Raw genomic sequence first — 12,058 nt, forward strand, 5'->3', positions numbered from 1 at the left:
TTTATGAAAGTAACATACATGGTAAGACTTTTAGAACTCTTCAGCTATTAGGGTCTGAGAGATAAAGCTAGCCTTAGACATTCCCCTATGTACCAGCTTAAAACTAGATATTTGCTTAACTTACCTTTCCTATAAGAGTAAGACCTGGTGTATGGCCCTTCTGGGGAGAGGGGTGGAGATATGGCCAGCAGAGAACCGAATTCACTTGTTTTTATTCCATTTCTAAAGAGATACCTCACATCAGTGTGAGGTCCACACTCTGGGAGGAAAATGGTTTCAAGGCAGGATTCAGCAATCTAATGAAAAGTTTCAGTATTATAAGCCAATTACTTCCTTTATGGAAGCACTCAAGTCTAGTATAAAGACAATAGGTTGTGGCACTGGGAGTTTGGCCTAGTGGTAGAGTGCTTGTCTTGCATGCACGAAGACCCGGGTTCAATTCCTCGGTACCACATACATAGAAAAAAAGCTGGAAGTGGTGCTGAGGCTCAAGTGGTAGAGCTCTAGCCTTAAGAAAGTCCAAGGATAGTGCTCAGGCCCTGAGCTGAAGTCCAGGACTGGCAAAAAAAAGACAATAGGTTGCGAGCTAGAAAATATGTGTTAGTGGTCTAATTGTCAGGAAACATCACTATATGAAGCTGGTTAGATAACTTATTGTCTCAACTGAGGCACTTCTGAAAGGGAAGAGGTGCTGTGCCACTAGTGCTTTAACTAGGAAAACATAGTGGCTAGGACTGCTTGCAGATTATATGCTCACCCCATTTCCAACAAAAGGTGTTTTCTAAAAACACTTTCCCTTGTTAAACAATGATGCTACAGGATCAGTAAGTAAGTCCTTAAATTAGGTGTGACAAATAACCAGAGGAGCATTTTTTTTTCATTTAATTTTTTAAAATTGAGGTGATGTATAGAAGGGTTACAGCTACATTCATCAGAGGAGCATTTTAAAAGAGGTTTCAAGTAGTAAAAACAGACTCTATTTTCCTCTTAGAAATTATTTCCCATCTTGCCTTTTTTAAAGTCATTTATAGTTTTACATTTGATTGGTTTTTTTTTTAATTTGTTTTGCCAGTGGTTGGGCTTGAACTCAGGGCCTGGGCACTGTCCTTGGTACTTTTTGCTCAATGCCACAGCGCCACTCCAAGCCTTTTCTGTGTATGTGGTACTGAGGAATCAAACCCAGGGTTTTGTGCTTCAGAGGCTAGCACTATACCACTAGGCTATGCTCCTGGCCTTGATTGGTTTTTCAAAAGACAATATTAAGCTGGGCACGATGGCTCATGTCTGTCATCTCAACTATTTGGAAGGTAAAGATTAGGAGGCTTGTTTTTTAGGACCTGGCTGGTCAGGTACGAACCAGACCCCATCATAATGAGTGAAGCAGTTGTGGTGGCTCATACTTGCTATCCCAGCTGCTTGGGATGGTTGAGATCTGAGGCTACTCCCAGGCAAAGATGAGATCCTATCCGGAAATGAACAACAAACAAAAAAAAATCCCGGGGCCATGACTCAATTGGTAAAGAGCCTACTAGCAAGTGTGAGTGTCTAAGTTCAAACTTCTGTATCTCTCAAAGAAAAGCCCAAACCTTTACCCTTCCCAAACGCCTTTAGTATAATGTATAAGGAAGAAAGAAAGGGAAAAGAACAGGAATTAGGTGAGGAAAATCAACACAGTAAACAAAACAAGCCAGGTGCAAATGAAAAAAACAAAACCAAAGGCCACAATAGGAAAGCGATTCCTCCTAATTCTACTTTCTGGAGTGAACCTGATGAAATTTGTCTGAGATTTAAAATAGTTTTTGCACTGTGACATCTTCGCAAGCATGTTCTTTTGCTGACCTGTGAGTCTTCTTATGGCATGCTCCCCTCTCTAGCACCAGTGCCTGAAATCTGCTATTCTGCTCTAATTTAGAGCAGTCAAAAACAGAGGGTTGTATGTCCTAAGAAACCATGCCAATGTGGCTGCCAGGCAGATCCTGCCAATGGAAGGGTAGATAGAACAGCCAGCTACCTTCTTCCTCTCCCCTCTTTTTCTGCCTTGGGCTCCTGTTCTCCCTTGCTGTGTTCTGCTGCTCCCTCCTCTGGTGGCTGGGCCTTGGGTTTTGTGAACAATACCTCCTGGTTCCCAGGATCCATCCTCAAAACAACTAGGAATTACAGCCTTCTCTTCAACACTTGCTTGTTGTCTCAGTGCTTTCAGTGCCTGAGCCATCAAGTTTTGTTTTCTTGGTAGAAGCCTGACTGCTATCATGTTCAGTATACTGGTGAGATATTCCAGTTCTGGGGGGAAATACACTGCCAGCTGCAATGTCCACCTTGAAACTTGAAATATTCATAAATGGCTCTGTTAAATAGAAAATCCTTTGTATAAATCCTTAAAGACAATTTTTTTAAAGACACTATCTGAGGCTGGGGATATGGCTCAGTGGTAGAGTGCTTGCCTAGCATGCATGAAGCCCTAGGTTCAATTCCTCAGTACCACATACACAGAAAAAGCTGGAAATGGTGCTGTGGGTAAAGTGGCAGAATGCTTGCCTTGAGCAAAAGAAGCTCAGGAACAGTATCTAGACCCTGAGTTCAAGCCCCAGGACAAGCCAAAAAAAAAAAAAAAAAAGCCTATATGATACATGTAGCATCCAGAAAATTGACAAATTCAAACTACACTGAAGTCTAACTTCTTAAATACTGTTTATTAAACGACTGAAAACTTTAAAAGGGCGAGACAGCAAATTCTTAAATAAAAACAAACTGTGGTCTATGCAAGATCAATTATCCCCACTCTTTATAAAGCACTAAGTACTCATTAAGGGGTTTGGCACTACCTCAAACTATAGAACTTCTGAAATCGCATACTTTTACAGCTGGGAGGAATGTTTTAAAGCAATTGAGTGTAGCTGCCCACTTTGCAGCTAAGAATAAAAGAGTCCTGATAAAGAGGATCAGCATTGTTCAAGCAAGCACTACGGTGTGCCTGACTAGGCAATTCAAGTTCCATCTCATTTCTCCCAGGCCCAAAAAAGTAGCAGAGCCAGTCTGGGCAGACAAACCTGACAGATTCTTATTTCTAATTAACTTCCAAAAAGCCAGGAGTAGAGCTGTGGCTCAAGTCATAGAGCCCTGAGCAGAAAAGCTAAGGGACAGAGCCCAGACTCTGAATTCAATCCCCAATACATTTATATATACATGTTCCTCAGAAGTAATAAGTCATTTTGATTCTTGAGCCAGTAGCAGCATTCCTTGGCTATAACATCCCCAGGCCTCCTCCCACCCCAGAAATTGAATTAGAAACTCTAAGATGGAGCTCAGCAATCTATTATGCCCAGTGAGAGACAGATTGTTGTGAGCTCAAGTTTGAAAGCCACTGTTTTGCAGCCTGGGCCTCCCTGAAGCTTTCTTGGAACATGCATGTTACGACACACATGCTTGCCACAACATATGCACAAACCCACCTAACAGTGTTCCACTGAGCAGTGTTTCAACTTCACAATGGTATGAGAATAATGCACAAGTACTTCCCATTTTGAATTTCAGCCTTTTCCTGGCTTACATAATTAAAAAATAGTTCATATGTTTTATCCTGTATTTATTCTGACAATGATGGTCCTCTGTGAAATTTTGCTTTGAATGGCATGGTTTGATTGACAGTGCATCTTTCCACAAGAAAAATAAATGTAAAGCTTTTCCAAGTAAAACAAATGTACCAAGAACCTAACTTTTTTTTAGAATTTTATTATCAGGTAATGTATAGAGGGGTTACAGTTACGTGCATCAGGTAGTGGGTACATTACTTCTCACACATTGATACCTCTTCTCATGTTTTGTACTTATTTCCCTTCCCCCACTCCCTCCCAATCATCTTGTTTTTCCCTTACCTTCCCCTTTTCAAATAAACAAATAACCATATATACAATATACCAGGTAGCAGAGTCAGATACAGTAACCACATGAGATTAACCATAAGGGGAAAAAAAGAGAAAAGAAATAACATAGTACATTATGAACAACAATCACAAAGAACCTATTTTTTTTTTTTTTTTACTTTTTCCTACACCAAAAATAAGACTTTGAGTTGGGAAAAGAAATTTTCTACCTGTATTAATAAGACTCCCTGAAATTAATGGATTCTCTCACATGACTGACTTTATTATTACTTATTATAATTAAAAGTAGGCACAGAAAAAGCCAAGTAGCAGAGGACAAACTGCTTAGCATAAGGGATCTAAGTTAATAAAACCTACTAGCTCTTAAGAAAGGACTCACAAATACAATGCAATTATAAACTAAAAATTGTATGAAATTAGTTAATTTGCACAATCTCCACTTTGGACCTTTTACTTTCCCATGAAGGAAGTATTTTCAACTGAGTGGTTCTCTGCTCAAATCTCAAACTTAAAAATAAAATCAGGGCCAGGAGTTTGACCTAGTGCTAGAGTGCTTGCCTAGCACTCAGGAGGACCATATACATAGAAAAAAATAGCCGGAAGTGGTGCTAAGAGGCTCAAGTGGCAGAGCTCTAGTCTTGAGAAAGTCCAAGGACAGTGCTCAGGCCCTGAGCTCAAGTCCAGGACTGGCAAAAAATAAAATAAAATAAAATCAGAGTTCATTCCTATAATCCAAACTATTCAAGAGGCTGAAATTGGGAGGACTACAATTTAAGGTCAGCCAGGGCAAAGTATTTGAAAGATTTCATCTTATTTAATGGTATGCAAGTCATTCCAGCTATCTGGGAAGCAAACTTGAGCAAAAAGTAAGACTATGTTAAAATAATAACAATAATAATAATAATAACCAGTGGCTCATACCTGTAATTCTCTTTACTCAGGAGGCTGAGATCTGAAGGTCATGGTTCAAAGCTAGCTTGGGCAAGAAAGTCCCCATGAAACACATCTCCAATTAATTACCAGATCCAGAAGTGATGCCATGGATCAAAGTAGTAGAGCACTAGCCTTGAGCATGAAGAGCGCAGGGAACAGCGCTCAGGCCCTAAGTTCAAACCCCACTCTTGCAAACATTAAAAGTAAAAATTGCACTTGCATCATCAAATCGCATTTGCATCTGTCCTTGGAGATAATTGCCACTTTACATTAACATTTTGGCAAATACAACTAACCAGTGAGTACTAATGCTTTCTCATATGTAAAGTTTTTCTTAAATATTGCATCTTGTTTCTTTCGGCATGCTAACAGATAATGTGTATTGAATATATGGCAGTTTTCTTTCTTTTTTAGCACTGGGTCTCTAAACATAGTGATATGAAAATGATGCCTAGATTTTAGGATAAACAAACTGAATTTTTAGATAATCAAAAGTCAGAATTAAAATACAAGTTAAAAAAATAAATACTTTCTTAGGTAATCTTCACCTCTAATGGCAAGAGAAAGACATCTTCTTGATCCAATCATGTACCATTTTAAAAATCAGCAATTCAATATTTTACCTAAGTGTACAAATTTCAAGTAATTCTCATTTCTTAGCTCTATAATTTTTTTTTTTTGGTCCTGGGGCTTGAACTCGGGCTTAAGCACTGTTCTTAAGCTTTCTCAAGGCTAGTGATCTACCACGTGAACCACAGCACCACTTCCAGCCTTTTCTATGTATTGAGGTATTATGAAATCAAACATAGGGCTTTGTTCATGCTAGTCAAGCACTCTACCACTAGGCCACACTCCCAGCCCAGGGCTGTATACTTTTGAGAACATTCATGCTTGATCTTGGGAACTTAATTCTACAAAAAAAAATGATAAACTTTATTTACAACTGACAGAGGAAAAATTAGTTTTATGTAAGAATTAATTATGTCAGGCTGACAGAAGCCATATCTCAATTTAAGAAAATATTTTAAGGAATAAATAAGAACACTGTACACACCTAAAGGCACTATAAAGGGAAAGAAAAAAGCAATCCTCTAAGCATTTTTTTTATTAACTTACATTAGTTATTTGGGAGGAAGAAGATTTCATTGTTACATTTCTAAGCACTTTTAAAGCTGCCCCATTTTTCACTTTTGTTGCCCTTGAGATTCCAGTGCTCATCTAACAGAAAAGTCTTTGCAACAAAACAGACTTCCTTCAATCAGTCATAATTTGCAACACTGTGCAATAAAGGGATTTAAAATATGTACTGGAAGAAAAGGCAAATAATGAAAACCAATTATCAAAATCCTTACGTTTGTCTTCATATTCAGCGAAACAGAATTAGAGTCAATCTTGCTTGAAAGAAAGGGCATTAGCAGGATGTGGGTATGACTTCTCCCTAAATCTCCAAAGACCTGCTAAGTAAAGCCTGGTTATTTAGTTTGGGCTAACTTGCAGAAAGGAATTGATCATGTACTTTTCTTCTTTTGAAGAGACACCATCTCTCTTTTAATTTTCCAGATTGGTTCCAAATTCCTGGACTCAGTAATCCTGCTCCCTCTGTCTCCCCAGTGGACAGGATCACAGGTATAAGTGACAGTGACTGACTTCTAAAACTTGGACTACTCAAGAGGATGAATGCTTAACTACAAAGTGCAGAGGTCCTTAGCAGCTCACTGTGCAATGTTATGCAATTACTGACATGCAAAATCTTGAGAAGATAGATAACATGCAGATGACTGGGTGAGTGGAGCACCAGTTAACCAGCTTTAAGGTGCTTCTTCCTAAGGAAGGTCTTATCAAAGACCAAGCAGCCTGGGAAAGAAGTCCTACCAGCAGCTGTGGCCTCTGAACTAATCAGTTCCAGTCCTGAGTGCAGCACAGTCCATATATGATGTCAACACTACCAAGTTCAACCTTCTTTCATACCATATTTACAGACTAATTTAAACTGTGAGTCTCATGTCTACTGCTGCAATCAGTTTACTCTGTAAATTGTGAAAGATCTTTGTGAACTATCAAACTGCAAGAACAGAAAACTAGAAACATTGAGGTAAACTTCAACCAAAACTAATCTATGAGTAATTGAAAAGCTACCTATGTCCTTTCTAATTAAAATTGCCTTAGCAGTGTGCATCTTTATATGACTTTATCCTGCCAAGCTGACCAGGTCAAAACTATAATAAACCGGCATTATTTTTAGCTTGAAAATTACTGATGCTGAAAATGCACTATACAACTTGAAAGGAAAAACTGGGAGAGTAGAAAGAAAGGGGTAATGCTGGGGCCAGGAGTTTGACCTAGTGGTAGAGTGCTTGCCTAGCATGAATGAAGATCCAAGTTCGATTCCTCGGTACCACATACATAGAAAAAGCTGGAAGTGACGCTGTGGCTCAAGTAGTAGGGCACAAGCCTTGAAAAAACCCAAGGACAGTGCTCAGGCTAGGGGCAATGAGATTGAGGCTCAGGACTGGCAAAAAAAAAGGGAGGGGGTAGGCTGAACTTCATTTTAGACTTATAGTTAACACCAAAGCAACTTGAATAAACAGAATAAACTGAGGCAGAGCCCCACAGAGAGAATTTTTAAAATTCTGACTAACAAATTTGTAAGACAATTATTCTCAGAAAATTTGAAAAGGGAAAGGATCATGATTAATTGTAGTTCTTAATGTACTTATGAGAAGTTATTTCTTTTCTCTTTTTTTCCCCCTTATGGTTAATCTCATGCAGTTACTGTATCTGATTTTGTTACCTGGTATATTGTATATACGTTTATTTGTTTATTTGAAATAGAAAAAGGGAAGAGGGGGAAACAAGATGATTGGGAAGGGGTAGGGGAAGGAAGAGGGACAAAAACATGAGAAGGGGTATCAATATGCGAGAAGTAATATACCCATTACCTGACAAATGTAACTGTAACCACTTTATACATCACCCCGACAATAAAATACAATAAAAAATAAATAAAAGCCAGTGGATCTTGGGTAAAAGGCTCACTGAGAACACAAGTCCAGGAGCTCAGGAACCACTAGATATACACAAGACCCAAATTTAGGAGTCACATCACAAATAATTTATACTTAATTTAATCTCAGTACAGGAAAAATTCAAACGCATTTATTTTTTGTTTTGTCTTGTTTTGTGGTGCTGTAACTCAGAGTCTGGACACTATACCCGAGCTTATTTTACTCAAGGCTATCACTCTACCATTTGAGCCACAGAACCAATTCCACCTTTTTGAGTAGTTTATTGGAGATAAAGGTCTCATGGTTTTTTCAGTCTGGGCTGGCTTCAAACTATGATCCTCAGATCTCAGCCTCCTGAGTAGCTAAGATTATACCAACACCTGGCTCAAATGCATTTTTTAATCCCTTCTTGCTTTGGTTTTATGATATTTTAACTAGTAAAAATGTACTTATGAAAACTAAAACTAAAATTATTTAAAGAAGAAGCATTCAAGAGTAATTTGACATATTTATATGCAAAAATACAAAATTACTTGATACATATTTAATACACAAATACATATATAAACATTTTATTTTAATAATACTTTTCACTTCAATTTAAATCATTCCATTATGAAAATTTCTTAATTGAAGAGAATATTTCTTTAAAACTCTAAGTTAAACAGAGCTTTATGAATTAAACTTACATCAATACAGCCTTTAGAAATACATAATTTTTCATTTTACAATACATCCCCTTTAAAAATTTGTCATGGTTTATTACATTTTTAAAATACAAGGCACCTAATGCTATGAAAGAATAACATAGTATACATAGTGTAAGGTACCACATTTCTCTCAAATATTTGTTATTTTTTAAATTCCAGCAAATCTCCAAGAACACAGTGTTACTCAAGTTACAACTTTTCCTGTGTAGTTGTTTTGCAATATTCTCAAAGCACAGATTGTAATCCGTACCTACCACATGCAGCTTGAATATTTCTTTGCCTGTCAAAAAAACTGATCTACGCATTTACATGATTTCCTTGAAACATAATATAGTCCAACATTTAACAAGTATGTGAAAATAGTCATTCAAACATTAGGATTTTATTCCTTGATTAGTTTAAATAATTTCATCAACTGAATTCCTTGAGATATGTAAGGCAGGTTGGTCATATCAATGGACTGTGGACTGGAACTTCCTGTAACTGTAGTGATATACTCATAGCTATATAGCAAAGGACTTCATTATGAAAATGAAGAAAAAAGACATGAGAAAAATATATTTTAGAGTTTCAAAGAACTGAAACTGTTATTTTTCAGACTAGGCACTGAAACATTTTTCTACAAAATCTTGCCAGATTGTCTCTTCGCTGTATAATGTATTCCATCATCAAGCTATAAAAAAAAGAGTATTTGTTATAATTTTTACCTGTTTAATTTTCTAGAACTTACATTTTTTAAAAGTAAATTATCTTAATATTGAACATATTTAATAGTGTATATTATTAATGACCGCATTCTTGGAACTGAGGCGTTATTAAGCACTTAGGATAGAGGATCCATACCAATGTGTCAAAGACTGACCATTAATACTACTTTGAAACTGTACAACAGCATTGGAGAAAGGATCACCTCTCTGACATATGTTGCTGGGGACACCATGTCCACAGAAAGAAGACTGACACTGGGCCCCTATCTCTCACCAACACCAATTCAAAATGGATCAAAGACTCTAACCTAAAACTTGAAACCTTGAAAATACTACAAGAAAAAGTAGGGAAAACACTACAATTTATTGGCATGGGTATGAACTTCCTGAACGGAATTTAATCTCAGAATAGAAGAACTGATAAATAGGATTGTATAATGCTAAAACAACATTGTCACAAAGCTAAAACGACAGCCAATAGATTAGAAAAAGATCTTTATCAACTATACAGCTGACAAGATCTAATAATCATAATATACAAGGAGTATAAAAAACTAAAACCCAAAACAATCAATAACACAATCAATAATGGACAAAGGAGCTAACCAGACACTTCTCAGATGAAATGCTCATACATGAGGAAATGATCCTGGATATAAAAGAATTGTTAAGCAAACCAAAATTATGATTTCCTCTTACTCTAGTCAGAATCATCGTCATAAAAATACAGACAACAAATGTTGGTGAAGATGTAGGAAAGAAGGAATCCTAATACATTGCTGGTGAAAATGTCAATTAGTTTAGTGACTGTGGACATCAATATGGAGATTCCTAAAAAAAAATAATAAACCTAGAGTTGCCCTATAATACAACAATTCCACTACTGGGCATTTGTCCAAAAGACTGCAAGAGGGACCAATAAATGCACTTAAACATCCATGTTCATTGCTACACTACTCACAATAGCCAAGCTCATGTGCCCTATAATGAATGAATGGATCAAAAAATGTGGCATATATCACAATATATATATCACATAATATATATATATATAACATGTATAACACATATATCACATTTTATTTATGCGCATATATAATTTATACACATACACCACACACATGCATACACATATACACACACATACAATAGGATAATATTATTCAGCTATCAGGAAGAATGCAATTATGTTACTTGCAAGAAAACAGATGGATCTGGAAAAAAAAACCATACCAAATAAAGTAAGCCAGGCTCAGAAAGACAAAGTGTGCATGTTTCACCTCATATATGTTTTCAGTCCCCAAATATAAACTCTCAAGTAAGCATACACAGGGGCATATACAAATACTACATAACCAAGTTGAGTGAAGCACAGTAACTACAGAAGTAAAAATTCATGGTATAAATCCTTTGAACAATTAATAGTCAGTTTTAATAAAATAATATCAGAAAGCTGAAATATGTTTTGAATGAGGGCAAGTGAATAGAAGGGGGGAGACAAGTGGAAGAGGGAATGGTGGACATATGTAGTCACAATACTCAATGAACACATGTAAAAAGGAAGTGGGAAACTTGATGTGACTGGTAGGGATAAAGAAGTGACTCACATCAACATGCACTGTACACATAAATGGACACATCCATCAGATTGTAGTCCCCTGAACAATCAACCAAGTATAAAAAACGTTTTTAAAAGATTGGGTACTGTCAATTAGCTTTGTTCCTAGTATATTCCATTTCACTATTAACCCTGTAGAGACAAAGAACCCTGCACAACCTGCCACACTCCACAGAACTCTACTCTTCTCCATCTTGCCCAGTCTTTGCCATCTCCTTTGATCTAGGTTCCCCTCCCAAACTACTCACACACTCATGGCCTGAAGGGGCCTGAGTGTGACTATAGGAAGGATGCATATTATGCTAGGATAGTTTATACAGTAGTTGTTTTTAACTAAAAGATAAGGAACTAACATGTTATTTAGTCCCATTTCTTCCTCAAAGCCTCAGTAAAGGGACAAAAGATTTTTCTTCTTTCTCTCTCTCTTTTGGCCAATTCTGGCACTTGGACTCAGAATCTCATGCTTTCAGTTAGCTTTGTTAATCTACTGGCACTCTACTACTTGATTTATGCCTCCTGTCCAGCATTCTTGCTGGTTAATTGGAAATAAGAATCACACAGACCTTCTGTTCAGGCTGTCTCCAAACTGAGATCATCATGTCTTAGCTTTCAGAATAGCCAAGAATAGAGACCTGAGCTACTCACACCTGGCTGATATTTCTTAAAAGGAATAAATCACATGGACAAAGAACAGAGAGACAACAAAATAGCAGTCAGTCCTTAGCAATGAAGAAACTGGATAATTCTGTAAGGGAAAGTGAAAAATAAGTCAAAACAGGAAGATGGGTATAAAGTGTAGAAAAGCAACCATGTGCCCTCACCTTCTTATGATAGTTGACCAGATGCTTCTTCTACAAGATTTGAGGATTATTCTCTATACAGAATGAGAGGAGGCTCCCAACTGAGGAAATATCAGGCTGAATCCAGATGATTCCTTCTTAATTAGCTCTTATTCAGTCATAGAAATGTAATTCCCTAGTACAGATCTATCCAGGATTACTTATTGACTTTACAGGAATGATTGAGTACAGGAATGATTTGGGGTTGGGAAGAAAGCATATGAAGAAAGAATAGAAATCCTCATGCATTTTTGTTAAAAGTCAACTGAAAATGCCTACCTCTAACGAGTCAAGAAACAGAAGTATAGGTATTATCATACCTATAAAGAGATGAGGAAGAGGCAGGAAGGCAAATACCAAAAGCT

The 12,058-nt window shown here is 37.0% G+C and overlaps 1 protein-coding gene across 2 annotated transcripts in view; it reads right to left on the reverse strand.

Moving 5' to 3' along the window:
- Positions 1-5,500: 5,500 nt before the first annotated feature.
- Slc35f5 (solute carrier family 35 member F5) overlaps positions 5,501-12,058 on the reverse strand; it is a 36,256-nt gene continuing 29,698 nt past the window's right edge. For both annotated transcript variants that reach the window (XM_090342923.1, XM_090342922.1), the window contains one exon: positions 5,501-9,202. The gene's annotated coding sequence lies outside the window, so the exon portion shown is untranslated. The remainder of the gene's footprint in view (positions 9,203-12,058) is intronic.

This window comes from Megascapheus bottae, chromosome 12, assembly GCF_031878675.1.
Source record: "Megascapheus bottae isolate mThoBot1 chromosome 12, mThoBot2.hap1, whole genome shotgun sequence".
In the NCBI taxonomy this organism is placed as follows: Eukaryota; Metazoa; Chordata; class Mammalia; order Rodentia; family Geomyidae; genus Megascapheus; species Megascapheus bottae.